At 42.9% G+C, this 25369-nt stretch overlaps 1 protein-coding gene across 1 annotated transcript in view; it reads left to right on the top strand.

The window, feature by feature from the left end:
* Nucleotides 1-25369, top strand: part of TBCA (tubulin folding cofactor A) — a 49951-nt gene that overhangs the window by 1009 nt on the left and 23573 nt on the right. The gene's annotated exons all lie outside the window — the stretch shown is intronic.

The raw sequence follows: 25369 nt of genomic DNA, 5'->3' as shown, positions 1-25369 counted from the left end.
CTCTGACCTCCCATTGACTTCAATGGGAGGCAGGAGAAAGCGTATTTCTCGCTGTTTTATGCCCGCGGCGCTATAATCGCCGCGAAAATCGGTGTGCAGGGAGAGGAAAATCTGCCTCAAACTTCCAAACGGAATTTTGAGGCAGATATTCCTCCCCCAAAATACTCCGTGTGAACATAGCCTAAAGGCTGGGTTCACACTGTGTGGTAAAAAAAACACCTGTATTTTGACTGCACTGTGTGAACCCGGGTCCAGGTGCTGAGTCAGAGGGGGAGGGGCTAATACTGCGCCATATGTAGACCGCACTTAAAGAGGTTCTGTCACCACATTATAAGTGGCCTATCTTGTACATAATATGATCGGCGCTATAATGTAGATTACAGCAGTGTTTTTTATTTAGAAAAACAATTATTTTTTTACGGAGTTATGACCGATATTAGATTTATGCTAATGAGTTTCTCAATGGACAACTGGGCGTGTTTTACTTTTTGACCAAGTGGGCGTTGTACAGAGGAGTGTATGACGCTGACCAATCAGCGTCATACACTTCTCTCCATTCATTTACACAGCACATAGCGATATAGCTATATCGCTATGTGCAGCCACATATACACACTATAACGTTACTGCAGTTTCCTGACAGTGAATATACGTTATCTCCAGCCAGGACATGATGTGTATTCAGAATCCTGACCACTTCGGTAACACAATCCCGACACTACAGCACAGGAAGCGAAATCTCGCGAGATTACGCTGTAAACTCATTTCAAACGAGATTACACTTGCTGTGCTGTAGTGTCGGGATTGTGACAGGATTCTGAATACACATCACGTCCTGGCTGGAGGTAATGTGTATTCATTGTCAGGACACTTGAGTAACGTTATAGTGTGTTTATGTGGCTGCACATAGCAATATAGCCATATAGCGCTGTGTAAATGAATGGAGAGAAGTGTATGACGCTGATTGGTCAGCATCATACACTCCTCTGTACAACGCCCATTTGGCCATATAGTACAACACGCCCAGTTGTCCATTGAGAAACTCAGAATAAAGCTAAAATGGGTCATAACTGTCAAAAATGATCGTTTTTCGAAATAAAAAAACACTGCTGTTCTCCACATTACAGCGCCGATCACATCATGTACAATATAGGGCACTTATAATGTGGTGACAGAGCCTCTTTAAGTGATTGGCGCAGATGCCCTATTGTATAAATGAATGACGTGATATTAAAGTGCATCTATCTGACATTTATGACATAGCCTGTGTAAAACAACTCTGCACCCCACAATGTGAACGATCCAATGAGCGGCTTGTATTACAAAGGTTATCCGTACACTTTACAGGACGTCATAAAATGCCTCTAGTCCATATGTTTTCTGCAGTCCTCAACATGTTGTATAAATCATAGAGAAGGTGGCGTACCCTACAATAATGTCATATACTAGGGACTCTGCTGGCATTAAAGGGATTTTCCAGGATTTCAAGGTGTTCTCTGGGTGTGTCACATTGATTGCCGATCCTTAGAATAGGTCATGAAAAGCCTGGGGGAGAATGAGGTAAAATACAAGGCAAATAATATGGATGGACAATTCTGTGCAAGCTGCATCTTTTATATCCAGACTCTTCATTTATATACTACCATATAAATATGCGGCGCCATGCGTAGCTCCAGCAGAGAACATTAGCATGGGGATCCTTACAGCATAGAACGAATGACTCTGTGGACCTGATCCCTATGGCTGCGTTCACACTGAGATCCGCTGTCCTATACATCTAAAGATCTTGGGATGAGGGAAATCTTACCAATGGTTTCCCTTCTCTTTTGTACTGGGATCCGTTTCCAGTTTTTAGATTAAAAAAGTGTGAATGCAGCATTGGGATGTTATAAAGGTCTCGGTACATTCCGATGGAGCAGAAAAAACACCGCACAACCCCACGTGTTTACATTCAGTAAAGCTAGAACTGAGTGTAAATCCATTGCGGTGCAGTCATAGGACCGCTTTCTGCCGTGACGTTACCAGTCCTTGTGACTCCCCAAAGGGTGATGATCTCTCAGTATTGAGCGCTGGGCCTGTGCCTTCAGGAGATCATATTTCAGGTTATTAAAGTAATTCTCTTACCGGTGGCCTTGTTGTAAATCTATCTGCTGCGTTACAGGCCTCCGTTAGATCACGTGACCCGCTCTCTGACTTTCTGAATCCTATCTCTGCTGTGTAATGGAGGTCAGTCTCTCTATGGAAGGCTATGAGACTCGCATCAAGGCTCTGATCGGCATAGAGAGACTGACTTCTGGCTGTGCAGCTATGTGTATATGTCCTGGAAGTCCCCTGGCAAAGATGATAACTTATAAGGCCAAATGCACACGATGTGTATTACGTTCAGATTTGCGGCAAATCTGCAGCATAATATAGTACTCTCTTATAGGGATGCGCGAGGCATCAAAACTTCGATACTGTTTCGATACCGTGCACCCTCAAACGGTCCGATAACATTATTTCATGTATTTTGATACTAAGCTGCACAGCTTAGTATAGTAATACATGAATGTATGTGAGCGGAGCTGCGGCTGTGTAATACAGACATTGCCCCGCTCCTGAGAAGTGCGCGCGTGGTCAGCATGATGTGATGTGGCCGGCGCTGCACTAATGAGCGCCAGCACTGAAGACCGAACATGGCGGCTGCGCACTGCAAAACACCCCCATGTTCTGTCTTCAGTGCCTGTGCCGCCGCTCATTAGTGCAGCGCCGGCAGCATCTCCTCATGCTGAGCGCGTGTGCACTTAATGTCAGGAGCGGGGCAATGGCTGTATTACACAACCGCAGCCCTGCTCTAACAGTGGAGATCAGAGAAACCTCATCTCCGCCACTATTCCCCTGAATGCTGACCACAACGCAGCATTCAGGGGAGAATGAGAAGGGGGGATGCCCCTTGGATCGCGTCACAGGGAATTCCTGTGACACGATCGAGGGCCATACCATATATGGGCAGACAGCCCAGGGTCCATTGAAGGACCCCAGGTCTGTCTGACCAGATTTCCTGTTAGGGCATACTTAGGTATGTCCTAACAACTGCCTGTGTACTATCAGTGCACAGGGTAATGTACTGGTATATAGATATATGCCAGTACATTAAAGTTTAAAAATAAAAAAGTAAAAAAAAATAATAAAGTAATGTTAAATAAAAAACACACACGCACACACACACACACTCTCAATGCATAAAATATACACATGTTCGGTATGGTCGCGACCGTAACAACACCTTTATAGCATCATTCAGGTTTACGCTGTTATAAAATAAAAAAAACTGCTTTCTCTCACTTATTAATGTGAGGCACGAGGTATTATGAATTTTGAACCTCCATGTGCCTCACATTAATAGTAATTAAACCCATCATGTACCTCACACATTAACCCAATGTTGTCCATTATGACTGAGACATATGATGGGGTTAAGTACTATTAATGTGAAGCACGTGGAGGTTCAAAATTCATCACACCTTGTGCCCCACACCAGAAAATGTAAGAATATTTTTTTTGTTTTGTTGGCAAAAGTATCGTTTTGGTATCTAGTATTGCAATACTGCACAAAAGTATCGGTATCGAAGTCCAAATTCTGGTATCGTGACATCCCTACTCTTATCTAGAACTAGATTGTATACCATCCCTGATAACTATTTTCCTGAACATGGAGGCACCTGGAGACTTTGCGGTGAGTCCACATTTTCATAGGAGAGTATTTTCTATCTAAAAATGTTTTTAACTCAGATGGAGAAAGAACAATATGTAGTCAGCTGTGTGGAAGAGGCATTTATATACTTGGATCTTGGAAGTAAGAAAGAGAAGTAAGAACAGGACCTACACCAGGGAGAAACGGGATAAAAAGATGAGAATGGATGGGAACCCCACGCTCTAGCCCAGTGCTTCTCAAAATATGTGGCACACCTTCAGATGTGGAAGGCCGTCTATACAGGAGTGATCATATATTGATGTAGATGGAGGTCCCTCTCTGACTGCAGAAATATCTGATTTATCAACATAATGGACTCTTATTGTACTTATTTAGTGTTTTACTGGATTTAGGAGAAATGTGTTTTTTTTTTTTTATTTTGATATCTACTTTGTCCAAAAAACTGTTTTCATTGATGGCCGTCGCCACAGCCTATTCAGTTTACCTCCACAGCGCCGTACACATTCGGAGCATCTGTGACGGGGATTGCGATTGAGCTTCAATCCAAGGCACAGCTGCTATCAATGTGTACCGTGCCGTGCCTGGTAAACACTGAAGAGGCCGTGGCGACGAACGCCGTGGCTTCTTTAGTCAGCTGATTGGCGGTGGTGCCGGGAGTCAGACTCTCATAATGATGACCTCTCCTAAGGATGAGCCGTCAATTAAAAATGATATAGCGTTTAGTAGCCAGAGCAGTCTGGACGAAAAAAATGCGTGTATATACGATTTATAATATGGCTCATTGTTGGAATTTCATTTAACATGTAGCGTCATAAATTATCGGATGGAAAAACAGGGTTAATTGGGGACGTCACGCTTCAATATTAGCTGTAGATGGACTATGGACCTGGGGGTGGTTGGGATAGATATGTGCTGGTTTATAACCTCAGCTTTATCTGGGAGGACATATGTGGAGTTGTCCGTGTGGTGGAGGGCTCCTGGCGTGCCCATAAGTTAGTCATTAATTGCATAAACCATCCTTAAATATGTCTTTTTCTATCCATTTGAAGCTAATAATGGCTTTCAATTTAAAGTAAGTAGAGAGTGCTAGGGCCATGCAAAAACAGCACTGACACTGTCCCGTTGTTTCCTTCCGGCTAAATGAAAGTGACATCAGTAGATTAGAATGAGACTAAGACAATTCACACTGCAATTGTGTTAGTTTAACTTTAACAATCTTTTAACACTCTTGTTTAAATGTAGCTGACATACCATAATTACAAATCTACAAGCCTTGATTAAAGAATTTTACATCTGAACCCATGGGGAGCATGTATGTATTGAATTTTTTTTTTCCAAGGAACCATTTTTTTTCCCTTTTCCAAAGTTGATGAACTGGCTAAAAAGCATTCTAATAAGGGTATATTCACCCTCCGCAGGTTTTTCTTGAAGACATTTTTGCAACTGTCCCATTCATATAAATGGTGCTTGCAGAAATCCATGCACATTCTGCAGAAGCCACCCCATTCACATATATGAAACGGATTTTAAGTCGCAGACATTTTTGCAACAAATCAGCTGCGTATGAATATACCCTAAAAGTACAAAAAACTGGCACCAGGATGTTGGATTATCAAATTCTAGATTATTTTACAGATTTTATAGATTTTGTCCATTTCAATAATAAAAAGTCCATCTGGGTTGGAATGTTAGAACACAAACTCTCTTGGATACTGTTAAAAAGTGGATAAAAAAAACACACAGTTTGCACATAGCCCATCATCGGATATTTCTAAAAACAATGAAAATACATTTGATCAGTTCTGCTGACCTGATGTAGTTGCGCTAGAAGCACAACATCCAGTAGAGTTCAGCGTGGTAGTGGGGCTCACAGTCCCGATCTGGGAGGCCAGTGTCCAAAAGTTAGATGCACAATAAGAAGGAAAGGAAATTTGATAGATTCCCTGGCGCTGCCCAGTGTTCGTTACTAGTTCATTCAGAGTAGTGATCCACAACAATCGTAAACTGAGTAGTTTATTGTTAATATTTCAAAAAGGAGACACGTTATGAAGCCGGACCGACTTCTTCCTCAGACCATCATATATAAAACATTTAGCACAAATGAAGCTTAATATATACAGAAAGTAACACCAAAATAGTCGCAGGTTAAAAATTAGCATAGGTGAGTGTTCACATAGTGTGTGTTTTGATAAAAGCAGCCCTTGTTACATATTATATATTTTTTTATTAACTAGATAAAGTACCCAGTGCTGCCCAGGTATAACGTGTCGGTCTGTCTGTTTGCGTGTTCATTGGATTTGTTCCAAGGGTGCCCAGGAGGCTAATCCATGCCCTCGTATTTTCATGGTTTACAGGGAAGTCGCTAGTAGCCCTATATACCCAGGCAGTTACACACTGTTTATTTCAATTTTAATTTCCTAAATACCTAACAGCTAAACTTGTGGGAAATTGAGTCATTTGACTTTGACCGAGCCTGTTGATTAACAACATTGGCAGTTTTATTACCAGTTGACCATGGGCTATGGTTGGATCACAATTGAAAACCGCATCATGCATGCAAGCCCACTCATTAGCCTGCTGAACATGATGTGCTCTATCAGCTTGCTGACTTGCCTGGGTTCGGGCAGGAGTCTCTGCGCTTCTCAGAGCCACCTGTCTGATCTGTTGCTGAGAGAGCCCGAGTTTGCTGAGGAGTTTCAGCAGCTCGAGCAGCAGTATGATGCATTTGATCAGCCTGCAGTTGGGCGGGAGGAGTCTCTGCAGCTAGTAATGCAGCTTTCCTCCTGGCCATCAGTAATCTGGTTGCTATGGGTAACCGCTCCTGTACCTTCCCATCTAGGATTATCTTGTAAAGTGCACTACCTGCTACTGCCAAAAAAAAACATCTTTACTATAAAAGCGAATGTCTGCCGCTTTTATAGTATTGGATCATGATCATGTGATAACGACTGATAACTGAAAACAGCAAGGTCGGGACCTTTACAAAAACCTTCCTGAACACCCGATAAACCTATGTGCCAAATGTCAGGTCAAATAGTTCAGGTGTATGGATGCCTATAGAGGACGACAAACAGACATTCGTTATAATGGCTGATCACAGAGCACAGCGGCAAGGTTGGGACATTTACAAAAACCTTCCCGGACATCCGATGTACCGATGTGGCAATTTTGGGGTCAAATGGTTCAGGCGTTTGGATGCCTATAGAGGACAAACAGACATTGACTTTCATAATATAGAATAGCCGAGTTACCCGGCTTCACACTGGTCCATTTGTTAGTTGTTTGTGTGTGTGATTAAAAACATTATTTCCTACTGATTTGAAGCCAACATATCCAATAAAGTCCAAGTGTAGGGTTCCTTTTTGGAGGCATGATAGGTCTGAAAGGGGTTACATTTCTGAGAATGCTGAAAGCTACGGGCTTTGTTCTGTTCAGAGATTTCAGCAGTTCGGGCTGCAGCAATGCTCTTTGCCACAGGAGGCTTTCGTCTAAGTGCAGGATTCCCTTTTGGAGGCATGTTTTAATTCATGAGGATGCTCAAATCCAGTATAGGTACGGTTTGTTTACAGCAAGTAACACGTCGACTAAAGAAAAATGACTTGGTTGTTAGCGGAAATACTATTGGATAAATGTATATCTAATTGATTAGAATTTCTGTGTTTTCCGGCAGGGAACAAGTTAACAATCTATAATCAATGATGCGCTGCGTGTACTAACATCCCTCTCTGCCTGTCACCACCTCAGCCAGTCTCCGACATTGCAGTGAGAGCGGTGTAAATTGCAGCAGGGCCAGGCAGATTGCGCTTAGAGGGCACTCTGGCACAAGATAACGTTAGTGTCTGAAGTTTGAGCAGGACCCTGTGTAGTACCGGCCCCACGATGGAGGGTAAAATACATTAAGGCCCGACCGTGAAAAACGCTCCGTGTTGTTTCCAGATTTCCCATCCCAAACACGGGTCAAGCATGCTTGACAAAGGCTGCATTGAGCAGCTGAAACGTTGCACTATCTACTGCACTTATGGGAGAATAAATCTACCTTTTTTGACAACATCCGTCTGTAGTGCTGCCTCTCTTTTCTATTTCTCAGTGATGTCCCAGTCTTTCCCAGAGCAGAGCCTATACTCGCACTCTGCCCAGGACTCTGGCTCTGGGGATGCCCCAGACCTCACTGTCCATATATGGACAGCGATGTCAGGGGATTTCACAGAGTCTCGGAGCAGAGCCTATACTAGCTGCTCTATATCCCACGTGCCTCAGACGACCGCCACAGGGGTCGCACATGGGCCGTGTGTTTTGGACCCCTGGTGTAAACCTGCTGCCACTAGAGTAGTGGAAACGTGTTCTGTGGAGTGATGAATCACGCTTCTCTATCTGGCAGTCTTCTGGGCATGTCTGGCTTCGGCGAATACCAGGAGAACGTTACCTGCCTGACTGCATTGTGCCAAATGTCAAGTTCGGTGGAGGAGGGATAATGCTATGGGGTTGTTTTTTAGGGGTTGGCCTAGGCTCCTTGGTTTCAGTGAAGGGAAATCTTAATTCTTCAGCATGCCAAGACATTTTGGACAATTGTATGCGTCCAAGTTTGTGTTGGGTAGATGGCGGTATAAAAATAACATGCATAAAACACAATCCGTTTTCCGTAGAAGCAGTTCCACAAACCTTCTTAGAACTGATTTATTAGGGAAAAAAACAGTACAACTCTCTCACTTAATTTTGTCGCGTTTTTTCCAATGTAGTAGCCAATGTATTAGACTATGGCTTTCTGAATAAATATGTATCTGACTGCACTCAAATATTCTCAAATTCTTCTGCTGGGATCTGCACTTAATAAGAGGATCAAGAAGACGACTATTGTAAATGTACATTTTGCTGTGTAAAGCGTCTTTTTCTGTGCCATAACTCGTTAGCCTAGATTTTAGAGGGTTACAGTATGTGGCATCTCTTGCTTATTGTTCGTGTTACATTTCAAGCTGTCAACTTTATTGACCTTGTGGCAGAAAATACTCAAATTGGGTGTTAAAACTTTTGTTGTTGAAACTTTGCGTTTCTAAAACAAAAGTATTGGATTTGTTTTGTTAACGGTGGGCACGGAAACTATAAAGACATGTTCCGTCTAAAAGTATGGTTGTGTGATTTTTGTATGAGTTAAAGTATATAATTGTTTGAAGAAGCCAGCATGTGTCCATAAAGCAAATATCATGCTCGGCATATTTGTCGAAATTCTTCTGGCAGATTACTGAATAGACATGAGAGCAGTGAGTATTTGGGAAAAGCACGTTTTTTTTAATAAAGCTGTTCTGTAGCACTCAATTTTTCTGATATTAGATAGAATATAAGAACATCATGTTAAAGGGGCATTCCTACCTTAGACATTAATGACATATCAACACCTCACCAGGTGGGACGGGGGTCAGGTGACCCCCGTTGAGATATATTTCATTTCCATACATGGATGATCACGAAAATTGCATTTAGCACTCTACAATCATACACATACGTTTACTTATAGTCGTTTAGAAAATGTACTGCAGATGGATAAAAACTCTCTAAACCTGCACTTCTCCTGCCTTAATCACCCGATACCTCCGGCCCGCTGGTAATCGCTCAAACAAATTATGAGAGGGGTGTGACTGGTCCCGCAGAATTTTATTCACAGCACCAACACCACTGCTTCTCAAAAATGTCTGATAATTCTATAACATTACAGCCTATTATGGAAGCGGCAGTCTTTATCACTCTACATAGCAAATTCCGTTCCCTCTAAATTGCCATTCCAAACTATAATGTAATACCATATATCAGAAAACTCTCAATAGTGGCTTGATAAAATCTCTGCTAGGTCTTGGCACTGAACCCACGTTTCTTAAAAAAGAAATATGCCGCTGGGCCATTTTTGACTACCATGTTTTGGAGCAGACCATGTCAGATCATAACAGATAGTAATTCCTAGAGGTTTTAACCACCTCGACCTGATTTACCCCCCCCCCCCCCCCCAAACTAATCTGGGAATATTCCTGTGCTTTCGGAAGTCAATAACGCTCTCCTTATTTTTTCCATATTCAGAAACCACTTATTCCCCCTATATATACTTATTTATTTTTTTTATTAATTAAAACCAGATAGCAAAACATATTTTGTTTTAATCTGGTGTTTTATTTTTCAAATATAGATTTTTGTATTCTATTTTCTGTACAGGATTATGGGGCAGTCATCTTGTTTGAGCTGCTTTTAACAGCATTTAGATATAGCCAAAGGCACCTGTAAACAGGAGGGGCCCATTGACTTCTTTGGGAGAGTTTTTTTTTTTCTAGGCATTCTCTATAACCTGTGCCGGAAGGGATGGGGAAGAGCTGTGTCTATCACTTAATGTCAATGATGGATCCCGTACTATCTATATAGAGGTGTTGCCTTTCATTGTAATCCTGCCTGTCACGATGTGGGGTGTGGACCCACTGGGCTGTACTACGTAGCGGAAAGGCAGCTGGCCAACCAGGTATAATACAATGCCACAGGTACCCTTTCTGGACTATAGACAAAGTACACAGTAGCGGTGATTCAGGCTTAAGATGCGGCTCTGGCAGCAGGCAGACACCCAGTGGGTGTAGCACAGTAGGTGCAGCGGAAGACACAACTCTACTTCAACTCTAGGAGGCACAGGATACATGGTACAGGCAGCAGGAACGGGTAACACTGGGAACTGGAAAACACTAGGAGACCATTTGCAAGACAAACTAAGGTAACACAACAACGCTCAGGCAATGATCAATAAGGCAGAGCCCTTTTTATAGTCCAGCAGCATTCTGCGTTGATTACAGATTCACTGCAACTGGACCGGTACTGGCCCTTTAAGGCCGGGCGCGCGCCCTGCGGGAGAGAGTCACTGAACCAGGAAGTGAGTTCCGGCGTGTCTCAGGAGGGAGATGCCGCCGAGAACTCACACGTCCATGTCCGAGGGGAAGTAAGAACGACGTTCCGCGGCCATAGACGTTACACTGCCTGTGACGATAATGGGATGACTGCTGAGAAGTGATCTCTACCGAACAGGATTTGTCAGTCAATTGTGAGGTTTAGTGGCGAGTGAAAACTACAAGATTTTATGTTTTTTTTTTTTGTTTTGTTTTTTAATTGTAGATGATATAGAAAATGAAGAAAAATAAATCACCAAAAATTCCTAACAAATGTTAAACATAAAAACTTGATTTAAACCATAGGTTGTTTTCTGATGACCCATTAACTTTGTCATCTAATATTATGCACTTGAGAAAGGAAAGCAGAACATAGTGGGTTGAAAGCAGGGCTGGGCAAATTCAAGCAGCCAGTGCCCCTTTCAAAATTTCTGCTGGTGTCCAATATTTTATATTGTTTTCTATTGACTCCCAAAGTCTACAGCAGAGTTTCCCAACCTTTTCAGACTCGAGGCACCCCAGGAACAAAAAAAAATTCTCAGGGCACCCCTATCAAAAATTGTTTACAAAACGACAAAAAATGGCTAAAAACAAGCAGTACACTCTTAGGATATGTTCACACAACGTTTTTTTGTAAGGCAGAAACTAAAAATCTGCCTCCAAATTCATTTAGGAATTTTGGGGCAGATTTTGAATGGACAGCGTTGTTTGACTTATTTTTTTTTGCTGTGTTTTTTGCCCACATTTTTGTTTTTTAAGCCGTTGAAGCGAATGCAAAAACAGCAGACAAAAAAGCACCAAACGAGCGCCGCAGGTTTTTTCTGCCTCCTATTAATTTCAATGGGAGGTCAGGGGCGGAAACCACTCGAAGACCATCAGCCCCCCCACTCACAGTAAAATGACCATCAGCCCCCCCACTCACAGTAAAATGACCATCAGCCCCCCCACTCACAGTAAAATGACCATCAGCCCCCCACTCACAGTAAAATGACCATCAGCCCCCCACTCACAGTAAAATGACCATCAGCCCCCCACTCACAGTATAATGACCCCTCAGTAAAGAGACCATAAGCCCCCTCCGGTAAAGTGACCATCAGCCTCAGCCCCCCCAGTAAAGTCACCATCTGCCCCTCTAGTAAAGTGACCATCACAGAGAGAAAATGTGCTTAATCCTGGGGAAGGAATGAATAAGGAGGTATAAGAACTACAACTCCCAGCATGTCCAGGCTGTTATGAGATATCAGAGGACATTACAGGGAGGAGATATAAGAGAACTACAACCAACTCCCAGGATGTTATGTGATATCAGAAAAAATTTACAGGAGGAGGAGGTAGGAGAGAACTACAACTTCCAGCATGTCCAGGCTGTTATGAGATATCAGAGGACATTACAGGGAGGAGGTATAAGAGGAGAGGACTACAACTCCCAGCATCCCCAGACTGCTATTTTATTTTTATTGCAGTGGACGAGCGGAGTGCCGCGGCATCCTGGGACGGTTCTCGCGGCACCCCGGTTGGGTACCACTGGTCTACATTATCTTGTCCACCTTTGGTCTAAAGAGATTAACCGGTTCCTGACCGTCGGCTTTATATAAACGTCCCGGTGATCCTGTGACTGGTCGCATTATCGTCGGGATCCCGTTAGTAAGAGGCTGCCTCTGGGTCTAACTTACCGTAATAGGGCTGTGATGGGTTATGTTCACGCGCTTAACAAAAAACTGCTGTAAAATATGGAGCTGGTTTCAAGGGAAAACAGCCCCTGATTTTCAGACGTTTTTTGCGGTGTTTTTTACAGCCGTTTTTGGAGCTGTTTTTCTATTGAGTCAATGAAAAATGGCTCAAGAATTGACATGCACTTCTTTTTTATGGGGTGTATTTTTTACGCGGCGTTTGTAAAAACGGCCGCGTAAAATACGCTCCGTGGGAACGGAACGCCATTTTTCCCAATGAAATCAATGGGCAGATGTTCTGTGGCGTTCAGCCCCCATATTTTTACCCGTTTCTCGGGGCGTTTATGGCGTGAAAAACTGCTAAAAATAGATAGTGTGAACATACTCTTAGTGACAAAAGTTGTCTGTGCAGCCCCAGTTACAGTGGTAAAAATAAGTTCTAAAATAAGTCCCCCAAAGATCTTTTCTGACTTTTTGAGGGACAGACCATAATAATAAGAAAATAAAAGTAAGGCCTCATGCACACGACCGTAGCCATGTGCACGGTCGTGATTTTCGGGTCGGCCGGCTGCGGACTGTCAGCCGCGAGGCGCCCGCGAATCGTGGGACATGCACATGGCCGCGGCCATTATTTTCAATGAGCCCGGACCGCAGAAGACGGCCGTACTAAGACAGGTCCGTTGTTTCTGTGGTGCCGGCTCCCGGGCCATGCACGGACCGTAAAAACTGCGGTCGTGTGCATGGCCCCCTAGAAATGAATGGGGCTGCAATTCTCACATGGATTTTCGGGGGAATTGCGGCCGCAAAAGCACGTTCGTGTGCATGGGGCCTTAGATAAAGTGCAAAATAACTTAATAAGTACACATAAAATCCACCCAAATCATTGTCGTAACGCTGGCCCTGACCCAATTACCTTAGAATAGACATGTAATATATCAAAAGTTACGGTAAACAATGACTATCACAAATAAAAGGTCTATTTTAGGGTAAAACTATATTACCAGAAAAAATAGCTGAAAAGCAAAGTATATCTGTTTACTATTTTCAAACTTTAAGCCTAGAAATTCTAAAATAGCAAAAAGGATGTGTATAAAAATGATAAAAAAAATAAACCTGTATTGTCTAAAACCTTGCAAAATCACGTCGGTAGCCCTAGAAATAAAAAAAGTTATTGCCATTTAACTAATGCATGATAAAAATGGCTAAGCGGCGTCTGGTCCTGAAGGCTCAAAATAGCCCGATCTTGAATCGATTAAAGAGGCTCTGTCACCACATTATCAGTGCTCTATCTTGTACATAATGTGATCGGCACTGTAATGTAGATTACAAGCAGTGTTTTTTTTATTTAGAAAAACTATCATTTGTGACGGAGTTACGACCTATTTTAGATTTATGCTAATGACTTTCTTAATGGACAACTGGGCGTGTTTTACTTTTTGACCAAGTGGGCGTTGTGGAGAGAAGTGTATGACGCCGACCAATCAGTGTCATGCACTTCTCCCCATTCATTTACACAGCACATAGTAATCTTACTAGATCACTATGTGCAGCCACATACACGCACATTAAAAAGGCTCGGTCACCAGATTATCAAATCCCTATCCTATTGAATGTGATCGGTGCTGCAATGGACCTGTGGGTGACGTCACGCTGTGTGTCTGCAGTGAAAGCTGGGTGGGAACGATGAGGTCACCCATAGGTCCTTCAACCTTGGCGTCGGAAGAGAGAAGACACATCAGCTCCAGGCATCAGAGGGTATAGTTGAATCAGCTGCAGCATCTCAATGTGCAGGTGAGCATATTAACCTTTTGGACGCCTGGAGCCGATGTATTTTCTTTGTCTGACGCCAAGGTTGAAGGACCTGTGGGTGACGTCACGCTGTGTGTCTGCAGTGAAAGAAGCTGGGTGGGAACGATGAGAAGTGTATGATGCTGATTTGTCAGCGTCATACACTTCTATTCACAACGCCCAGTTGGTAAAAACACAATACACGCCCAGTTGTCCATTGAAAAGCTCATTTGCATAAATATAAAATTGCTCATAACTTGGGCAAAAATTATCGTTTAAAAAAAAAAAAAAAAGTTTGCTGTTATCGGCGCTGCAATGTAGATCATTCAATAGGAGATAGGGATTTGATAATCTGGTGACAGAGCCTCTTTAACGTTACTCAAGTGTCCTGACAATGAATAGGCATCACCTCCAGCCAGGACGTGATGTCTATTCAGAATCCTGACACTTCGCTAACGTTTGTGTGAGATTTACAGCAAGTTATATATGATCTCGCGAGATTACGCTGTAAAGTGTCATTTAAAACGAGATTACGCTTGCCTTGCTGTAAGGGCGGATTTACACGAGCGTGTGCGTTTTGCGCACGCAAAAAATGCGCAGTTTTGCGTGCGCAAAAGGCACTTAACAGCTCCTTGTGTCATCACTATATGATGCGTGGCTGCTTGCTTTTCGCGCAGCCGCCATTATGACACTCTGGATGTTTGTAAGCAGAAAAGCACGTGGTGCTTTTCTGTTTTCATTCATACTTTTCACTGCTGTTGCGCGAATCACGCGCATCCCACGGAGGTGCTTCAGTGTGCCTTGCATGGTTTTCACGCGCCCATTGACTTCAATGGGTGCGTGATGCGCATAATACGCACAAAGAACAGACATGTCGTGAGTTTTACGCAGCGGACTCGCGCTGCGTAAAAATCACGGACTGTCTGCACGGCCCCATAGTCTAATAAAGGTCCGTGCGAGGCGCGTGAAAATCACGCGCGTTGCACGGACGTATATCACGTTCGTCTGAATAAGCCCTAAATCTCACGGAGAGAAGTGTATGACGCTGATTGGTCACTGATTGGTCAGCGTCATACACTTCTCTCCACAACACCCACTTGGTCAAAAAAAGTAAAACACGCCCAGTTGTCCATTAAGAAAGTCATTAGCATAAAGCTAATATAGGTCATAACTCCATCAAAAATTATCGTTTTTCTAAATAAAAACCACTGCTGTAATCTACATTACAGCGCCAATCACATCATGTACAAGATAGGCCACTTATAATGTGGTGACAGAGCCTCTTTGTTGTAAATGAGAATTCCAAAATTCAAATAAGTGTTCTCAAAATAATCACATACTAAGGCCGGATACACACGAGCGTGTGCGTTATGCGCGCGCCAAAAAACGCGGCGTTTTGTGCGCGCAAGAGGTCCGTGTGCCATCAGCATATGATGTGTGGCTGCGTGATTTTCGCACAGCCGCCATCATTATGACACTCTGTTTTTATGTTTGTAAACAGAAAAGCACGTGGTGCTTTTCTGTTTTCATTCATAGTTTTGACTACTGTAGCGCGGAACACGGAAGTGCGTCCGTATGCTGTGCGCGATTTTTCACGCACCCATTGACAAAATTATTTTTGTGTTGCCATGTTTTAAGAGCCATAAATGTTTTATTTTTATGCCGATGCAGCTATATGAGGGCTTTTTTTTTGCGGGACGACTTCTAGTTTTTATTGGTACCGTTTTGGAGTAAATGCGACTTCTTTTGATCACTTTTTAAAAAAAATTGATAAAGGCAGGATGAACAGAAAACAGCAATTTTGGCATTAGTTTTTTATTTAATTTTTACGGCGTTCACCGTGCGGGTTAAATAACAATAGATTTATAGGTGGGGTCGTTACGGACGCGGCGATACCAAATATGTGTAATGTTTTCATTTTTATTTATTTTTTCATATTAAAGTATTTTATAAGGGAAAAAGTGGGTTTTTCATTGGTTTTTTTTTGGGGATATTTATTTATTATTAACTTAAACTTGGCTAACTTTATTTTTAGTCCCACTAGGGGACTTCACTATGTGATCTTCTGATCGCTTTTTATAATACACTGCAATACTTCTGTATTGCAGCGTATTACTGCCTGTCCGTGTAAAACTGACAGTCACCTGCTAGGTCATGCCTCAGGCATGGCCTAGCAGGCATCCACTACAGGCAGACCTGGGGGCCTTTGTTAGGCCCCTGGCTACCATAGAAGCCATCGGCACCCTGCGATTGCAATTCAATCCATTTTGATACGGTGCTCGCTATTGAGCGCCGCATTTAAGGGGTTAAACGGGTGAGATCGATGTTTAAATCGATCCCGCCCTTTAGAGCAGGTGTAGTTATCAGCATCATAGCGCCTATTAGATTAGTTAGGAGATAGGGAATTAATAAACTGATGACAGTCTCTTTAAAGGGGTTGTCCCACTGTAACAATTTACCACCTATCAACAGGGTAGGTGATAAGAGTTTGATAGCTAGGGGTCCCACTGCTGGAACTCCTGCCTATCACGAGAACAGGCGTTATGAGTCCCCTGTTTAACGGAGCGGTGGTGGTGGTGCATGTGCACTGCCGCTACATTCATTCTCTCTGGGACTGACCGATATAGCCCAGTACAGTGGATAGGTGATAAGTTGTTGTGGTGGGTCAACCCTTTTAATTCACCGTAAATCTGGCTGTCAGAAAAAGAATGACCTTGTTTGGCTATTTTCGACATCCCCATTCAACTGTTTGGAGAAGGACAGCTCATGTTTGTCCTGCTCTCCAGCCAATAACAGGGACTAAAGGGTCCCTTATCAGTAATAGTGGGATCCCAGAGGTTGACGTGCTTTTATAACCTGTCTGACTTTCCTCCAGGCTCCTTAACCCCTTCCCACAATTTAACGTAACTGTACGTGATGGGATGCGGTCTGTTCCCGCATTTCCACGTACAGTTACGTGATCGCTTTAAGCTGCTGACGCCCATCCTGGTGCGGCGTAAGTTTAAAAAAGACGGCTGTCGGAGAACGTCTAGCAACTGTGGATGCCGGCCGAAGACCAATCACAGCTGTCCTCGGCCGACGATCGCTGTGATTGGTCCATCAGTGCAGATGGACCAATCACAGCTTAGTATGACTTAGTTTGACACTTAGAATTAATTTAAACTTTAGAAAATACAGCTGTCCAAGACAGCCTAGTAACAGGATGTCGGCCAAGCACCAATCACAGCAGTCCTCGGCCGGCGATTGCTGTGACTGGTCCATAAGTGCTGATGGACCAATCACAGTTTATTGGGGAGTTGGAATCACAGTTGGAGGGGGGAGTTTAGTGTAGTCTCCGTCTCTGACCGCTTAACTTCTGTCAGGGAAGCGATCAGAGAAGGAGCTATTGCTAGTGAAAGTATAAATTACTAATTAACCGTATAAACCCAGGATCACCCAGCAGCGGATCTCTGGTGCCCTATGCAGGTGTCCTGTGCCCTATGCAGGTGTCCTGTGCCCTATGCAGGTGTCCATCACCAGCCATCTGTGTCACAGTAGCCTTGGTGCCCTATCAGAAGACTGGTAGCCTCGTGTGCCGCATCCAGCCTCGTGCGCCACATCCAGCCCCCTGTGCCGCATTCAGGCTCCTGTGCACCAAGACGTCTGTTACTGCCCAGCGTATAAAATAAAAACATTTATCCCGTCATTGACTCGCCACCCTCCTGTGCCTGATTTGCACCAATCAGCCTCATCAGCACTCTGCCACCAGTATCACCTGTGATCCCTGCAAATCACTGCCCACCTGTAATTAACCGGTGATATCTGCAAATCACTGCCCAGTGACGTGTGTGAAAAGTCGGGTGTAAAATAAATTCACCCCTTCATTGTCATCGCTACCCTCCTGTATTCTGCGCCTAATTGGGACATACCAAACTCCATCCACCTGTGTTTGACACCTGTTTCCCGGGAGTTTTTGTAGATCGATTAAATAAACACATTGGTTTTAGGGAATTGGTTATTCTATTAAAAAAAAAAAACACAAAAAAAGTTTTACGTTACTTTCAACGCCTGTGACACTTGTTACTAATTAAGTTTACAGAAGAAAAAATATAATGTCTAAGCGTCTGTATACTGCCGAAGAGGCATGTGCCATGCTCTGAGGACTCTGATTCTGGTAGTGGGGATGAGGTGACATTTTTAGTGTCCTCGTCATCTAGTGACTCATCTACTGATGAACCGCCACGTAGCCGTCCAAGTGTAGGCGTCAGTAGTGCACAATCGCAGCACAGTACAGCTGACTCCACATGGATCCCCGCAGATAATTTTGTGCCCCAGGTGCCTGAATTCACTGTGGCTCCAGGCATCAATGTAGATACCGCAGGTTTCAGTGAAATGAACTATTTCCAACTGTTCTTCATTGTTGACCTTGTAAATTTGATGGTGGCACAAACAAACATATATGCGGAGCAATTTCCCGCAATCAAAATAGTTTTTATGCCAGGCCCCAAAAATGGACTCCCCACAAACCCCACTGATATCCGCAAGTTCTAGGGCCTTCTATTGAGTATGGGCATTACAAAAAAAAACACGATACGTTTCTATTGGAACTGAGACATCCTTTATCATTCCCCTCTTTATTTTCTTGCCTTGCTCAGGACCCGTTTTGAAATTTTATTAAAATTCCTTCACTACAATGAGTGTCCACCCCCAAACGACCCCAATTATGATAGACTCTATAAAGTTAGGCCAGTAGTTGACCACTACAACTTAAAATTCAGTCAGGTCTATACACCCCAAAAATGCCTAGCAGTGGACGAATCCCTAGTCCACAGATTATACTTCCGCCAGTACCTACCCAATAAAAGGGCTAGGTATGGCGTGAAGCTGTATAAGGCCTGCGAAAGTGTGTCTGGGTATACACTGCGCTTTCATGTATATGAAGGGAAGGATTCAAAGATCGAGCCACCAAACTGTCCACCTGTCCTGGGAATAAGTGGGAGGATAGTATAGGATTTGCTCCACCCCATACTGGACCAAGGATACCACTTGTATGTGGACAATTTTTACAACCACGTCCCCCTCCTGAAGTGCCTTTCTGCCAGGGGCACACTAGCATGTGGCACAATTCGGTGAAATCAAAAGGGTCTCCCCAAGTCCCTTATAAAGCAGACACTGCGCCGTGGGGAAAGCAGGGCTGTTTGCTCAGAAAATTTGAGGCTTGTCAAATATAAAGACAAGCGTGATGTCTTTGTTTTGACCACACTTCATGCTGATTGATCCACCACAGTTCAAGTCAGAGGAGCCAAAGAGCAGACCACCAAGCCTGTGTGCATCCAGGACTATAACCAATTCATGGGAGGGGTGGATCTTTCGGACCAGGTACTGCGGCCCTACAGTGCCCTAAGAAAATCTAAGGTGTGGTATAAAAAATTGGCGCTATACCTCACCCAAGTTGCACTCTATAACGCCTTTGTTCTCTACAGAACATCCAGCAATACAGAGACTTTCCTGGGATTCCAGAAAAAAATTATAAAAAAAAAATTATTTTTGGAGACCAGGAAGGAGAGAGCAGCAGTGAAGGTAGCTGCACTTCTGGGATGTCCAGAATAATACATGGCCAGCATTTCTCTGGAGTACTCCTCCCCCCCCCCCCCCCCACACACAGAAAAAAACCAAAAACCCCAGAAATGGTGTTGTTTGCTCAAGCAGAGGGATTAGGAAAGACACCACTCACTACTGTATGACCGCTCCATCTAGACCAGGCCTCTGTATCGGAGAATGCTTCCGTTTTTTTATCACACCTCTGTTGATATTCGTTAAATCTAATTATTACTACTCCAATGACATCACATCCATTCCATTCATTTCTTAAATACCAAATTAATTTGATATCTCAATAACTCCACCCCCCCCCCCCCCCCAAAAAAAATCTAATTCCCTTTATACCCCTAGATGAATACTGTGCTTTGAAAGGTGCAATTTTATTAAATGAGTCATTTCTTGAACTTTATGTTCTGGAGCCTCTGCAAACCAATAAGGTGTTGGTTAAAAATCATCCACGTCAAAAGTAGGCCCTAGAAACCTCCTGGAACTGTGTAAAAATCATATATGGAGTATTATTCAGCACAAGATCCACAAACAAAATGGTGGGCCTTTCCTTCTGAGCCCTACAGTGTGCCCAGGCAGCAGTTAATGGCCACATATGGGGTATTGGCCTTATCCGGAGAAATTGCACAACAAATTTTGGGGTGCTTTTTATTTATTTTAATTTTTTTTTATTACCCTTGTATAAAAGAAAAATTTGAGGATAAAGCAACGCTTTATTGGAGAAAATTAAATTCAGCATTTTCACGGCCCAGTGTTTATAACTTCTAAGAAGCACCTTTCGAGTAAAAATGCTCACTACACCCCTAAATAAATTCCTTAAGGAGTGTAGTTTACAAAATGAGGTCACTTCCTGGGGGTTTCCACTGTACTTGTACCTCCGTAGCTCTGCAAATGCGACATGGCACCCGAAAACCATTCCAGACAAATCTGATCTCCAAATAGCGCTACTTCTCTTCTGAACCCTTGCCGTAATCGGGAGAAATTGCTTTACAAATGTTGGGGTGCTTTTTCTCCTTTACTTTTTGTAAAAATTAAACCTTTTTCTTTTTTCAGAAAAAAGTCAATTTTCATCTTCACAGACTAACTCCAACAAATTCTGCAAAACACCTGTGGGGTCAAAATGCTAACTATACACCCCTCAAGGAATTTTCCTAGGGGTAGTTTCTAAAATGGGGTCACTTGGGGGGTTTCCGCTGTTTTGGTCCCTCCAGGTCGTTGCAAACGTGACACGGCACTGAAAACTATTCCAGCAAAATCTGTGCTCTCAAATCCAAATGTCGCTGTTTCCCTTCTGAGCGCTACCGTGGGTCCAAACAGCAGTTTATTACCACATATGGAGTATTGCCGTAATTGGGAGAAAGTGCTTTTATAAAAGTTGGGGTTCTTTTTCTCCTTTTATTCCTTGTAAAAATTAAAAAATTCTACATTTTTTTTCAGAAAAAAAGGTGGATTTTCAATTTTACAGACTTTTTCCAATAAATTTAGCAAAAAACCTGTGGGGTTAAAATGCTAACTATACCCCTCGATAAATTTCCTGAGGGGTGTAGTTTCCAAAATGGTGTCACTTTTGGGGGCTCTCCACTGTTTTGGCACCACAAGACCTCTTCAAACCAGACATGGTGCCTAAAATATATTCTAAAAAAAGGAGGCCCCAAAATCCTCTAGGCGCTCCTTTGCGTCTGAGGTCCGAGTTTCAGTCCAAGAGGACACTAGGGCCACATGTGGGATATTTCTAAAAACTGTAGAATCAGGGTGATAAATATTTAGTTGCAATTCTTGGCTAAAACCTGTGGTACAAAAAAAATGTATTACAAATGAATTTTGGCAAAAAAAAATATTAGTAAATTTCACATCTATTTTGCTTTAAATCCTGTGAAATGCCTAAAGTGTTAAACTTTTTGAATGCGGTTTTGAATACTTTGAGGGGTGCATTTTTCTAATATGGGGTGATTTATGGGGGGTTTCTAAATTATAAGTCCTTTAAAGCCACTTCAGAACTGAACTGGTCCCTGTAAAAATAGCCTTTTGAAATTGTCTTGAAAATATGAGAAATTGCTGCTAAAGTTCTAAGCCTTGTAACGTCCTGGAAAAATACAAGGACGTTCAAAAAAACGATGCAAACATAAAGTAGACATATGGGTGATGTTAACCAGCAACTATGTTGTGTGGTACTACTATCTGTTTTACAAGCGGATACATTTAAATTTAGAAAAATGCAAATTTTCAAAAATTTTCTCAATTTTGGTGTTTTTCACAAATAAATACTGAATTTATCGACCAAATTTTTTCAATAACATCAAGTACAATATGTCACGAGAAAACAATCTACGAATCGCTTGGCTAGGTGAAAGCATTCCGGAGTTATTACCACATAAAGTAACACATGTCAGATTTGAAAAAAATCGGCTGTGTTCTGAAGGCTAAAACAGGCTGTGTCCTTAAGGGTTTAAACAGACAGGCTTGAAGAAAGCTGCCAAATAAAGCAGCACCTCCTTGTCACCTCCAGCTTTGACTGTGGACGGAGTAGAGACCAGGACTTAGCTGGGAATGTCAGAGCTTACTTCCAGTAAAAGATTGGTCTTATCTGAGGGCAAAAAATGCATCTTAAAAAGCTTGAGGTTTTTTTTTGTAAAATAGTACATGCAGTTTTATGTGGCTACAATTTTTTTTGCAATAAAAAAAAAAAAATTGCGTTTTTCTGTCATTTTTCACATTGCAAATCATTTAATTCAAAGATCAAGTGATGCAAAGATTTTTCTTTGCAATACATGATTTATTCTGGAGAAAAAAAATACCACAAGAAAAACGCTATTAAAAACCGCACCACATAGACACATCTTTTTAAAAAACAAAAAACTTTGGAGGTCTATGGCGAAAAACCATACGAACTGCTGGAAAAAATGCCAAACCAAACCTTGCTGGAGTTATGAAAACAAAATAAAAAAATATACGCAAGAAAAAAAACAATTGCCACCTAAAAAAATGCAATGTTTGTAGTGCCTTCTATATTTTACCATTGGTTTCCAGCTAACATCTGGCCGTAGACGCTGCGTGTGAAGCCACCTTAAAGATTATTCCATCCCGACATTCTTGGTAAAATTTGCCAGTGAAGGATCCCGGTTTCTCAGTATACACCTCTGGTGTTCATCAGCTGCCTTTTACAACAGCGAGTGGAACCTTTTCATTTTATTTGCGCACACATTTTTCCGCTATGGATCACATATTCTTTCTATAGATTTGGCTCCTCAGAGTTGAGATCACTACGTCATTACCCAAAACGCCCTTAAAGAGGCTCTGTCACCAGATTTTGCAACCCCTATCTGCTATTGCAGCAGATAGGCGCTGCAATGTAGATTACAGTAACGTTTTTATTTTTAAAAAACGAGCATTTTTGGCCAAGTTATGACCATTTTTGTAATTATGCAAATGAGGCTTGCAAAAGTCCAAGTGGGTGTGTTTAAAAGTAAAAGTCCAAGTGGGCGTGTATTAGGTGCGTACATCGGGGCGTTTTTAATACTTTTACTAGCTGGGCGCTGTGAAGAGAAGTAACATCCTCTTCTCTTCAGAACGCCCAGCTTGTGACAGTGCAGATCTGTGACGTCACTCACAGGTCCTGCATCGTGACGGCCACATCGGCACCAGAGGCTACAGCTGATTCTGCAGCAGCATCAGCGTTTGCAGGTAAGATCGACTTACCTGCAAACGCTGATGCTGCTGCAGAATCAGCTGTAGCCTCTGGTGCCGATGTGGCCGTCACGCTGCAGGACCTGTGAGTGACGTCACAGATCTGCACTGTCACAAGCTGGGCGTTCTGAAGAGAAGAGGATGTTACTTCTCATCAGAGCGCCCAGCTAGTGAAAGTATTAAAAACGCCCCGATGTACGCACATAATACACACCCACTTGGACTTGTACTTTTAAACACACCCACTTGGACTTTTGCAAGCCTCATTTGCATAACTACAAAAATGGTCATAACTTGGCCAAAAATGCTCGTTTTTTTAAAATAAAAACGTTACTGTAATCTACATTGCAGCGCCTATCTGCTGCAATAGCAGATAGGGGTTGCAAAATCTGGTGACAGAGCCTCTTTAAAGGAGTTGTCCGTGACCGGACAACTGATGATTATTGTCATGGAGTCAAATCCTATAAACAGTAATGAGGATTATTACTCTTAAAGGGGGCGGGTGCAGGATTTGTTTTTGAGAGAAAAAAATAAAAAAATTAAACCTAGTCCTTAGAGCCGCTTCCACCAATATCTGTTGGCTTCGTGTTATGACTCGTGACTGATATTTCGCTCATAGCGGTTAAAAGCCATTTGACAATGTGATCACGTGACATTACTACGGATGTATATAAGAATGATTTATTTTTTTTTCCCCCTCAAGTTTCCAAATCTGTCCCCCACTACAAAACTCTGAATTGCAGACAAGACCTTTAGGCATCATTTACATGACCGTGATATGCGTCCGTGTGACGCGCGTGCTTTTCACGCGGGTCGCACGGACCTATACAAGTCTATGGGCCAGTGCAGACAGTCCGTGAGTTTTGCGCAGCGTGAGTCCGCTGCGTAAAACTCACGACATGTTCTATATTTCCCCGTTTTTCGCGCATCACGCACGCATTGAAGTCAATGGATGCGTGAAAGCCACGCAGGTCGCACGGAAGCACTTCCGTGCGAACTGCGTGGTTCGCGCAACAGCGTTCTTACTCTGATTGTAAACAGAAAAGCACCACGTGCTTTTCTGTTTACAAACTTCCAAACGGAGTGTCAAAATGATGGCGGCTGCGAGAAAATCTCGCAGCTGCGCATCATACACTGATGACACACGCAGCGAAGTGCCTTTTGCGCACGCAAAACGTCGCGTTTTCTGCGTGCGCAAAACGCCCACGCTCGTGTAAATCAGGCCTTAAACAAACAGTTTGGTAGAAGGGAGTGGTGTTCAACTGTTTTTATCCACAGGATAGGTCATCAGTATATGATCGGTGCAGGTCCGGGTATTGGACCTGCACCGATCAGCTGTCGCTGGCTGTTTTGAACGGTATGCGGTAGTTGGAGCTGGAAGCAGAGGGCTCCAACAACTGCATAGCGGCCATTCTATAGAACTGCAGCTGCTCTGCTATTCAAATGGTTCCACCTACTGCGTACCGTTTAAAACATCCGGCGCCTGATCGGCGCGGGGTCTGAGTGTCATATACTGATGACCTATCCGCTGGATAACACCAAGCCAACAGATATTGGTGGAAGCTAGTTATTTTTTCTCAAAAAAAAATCCTGCACCCTCCCCCTTTGAGAAATAATTCTCATTCCTGTTTATATGATTTGACTCCATGACTATAATCTATATACTAATACTGAGTCTTTCACTTTTAAAGACCTCTTGCCATTAAATAATTTTCTTGCTCCCCCCCTAAGTTCTCCGATGAGGTCATTTTATGTAATGAAAATGAGAGAATCTTCATTAACGTGTGCGCTGCACATTGATCTTTTGGTTTTACACAATCCGTCCACAGCTTAACTACCTGCCTATTCAAACCTGAAAAGCCAGATTATGATTAATTTCTTGCCCGTAATAAAGAAATCCGTTTGAGTCAGTGGCAGCATATTCTGCTGCTGAAATAGAAATTCAGTGAACAGTGGCCTATTCCGTATCATTTATAATTCCGCAACGGTGCCGGGCGCACATTTACTAAAGTGTGACCTTGGGCGAGACCTGCAGTCAGAAA

The sequence above is a fragment of the Rhinoderma darwinii genome, chromosome 1 (genome assembly GCF_050947455.1).
Source record: "Rhinoderma darwinii isolate aRhiDar2 chromosome 1, aRhiDar2.hap1, whole genome shotgun sequence".
Taxonomy (NCBI): domain Eukaryota; kingdom Metazoa; phylum Chordata; class Amphibia; order Anura; family Rhinodermatidae; genus Rhinoderma; species Rhinoderma darwinii.
The sequence above is the reverse complement of the archived record's forward strand: the minus strand, read 5'-3'. Positions and strand labels throughout refer to the sequence as shown.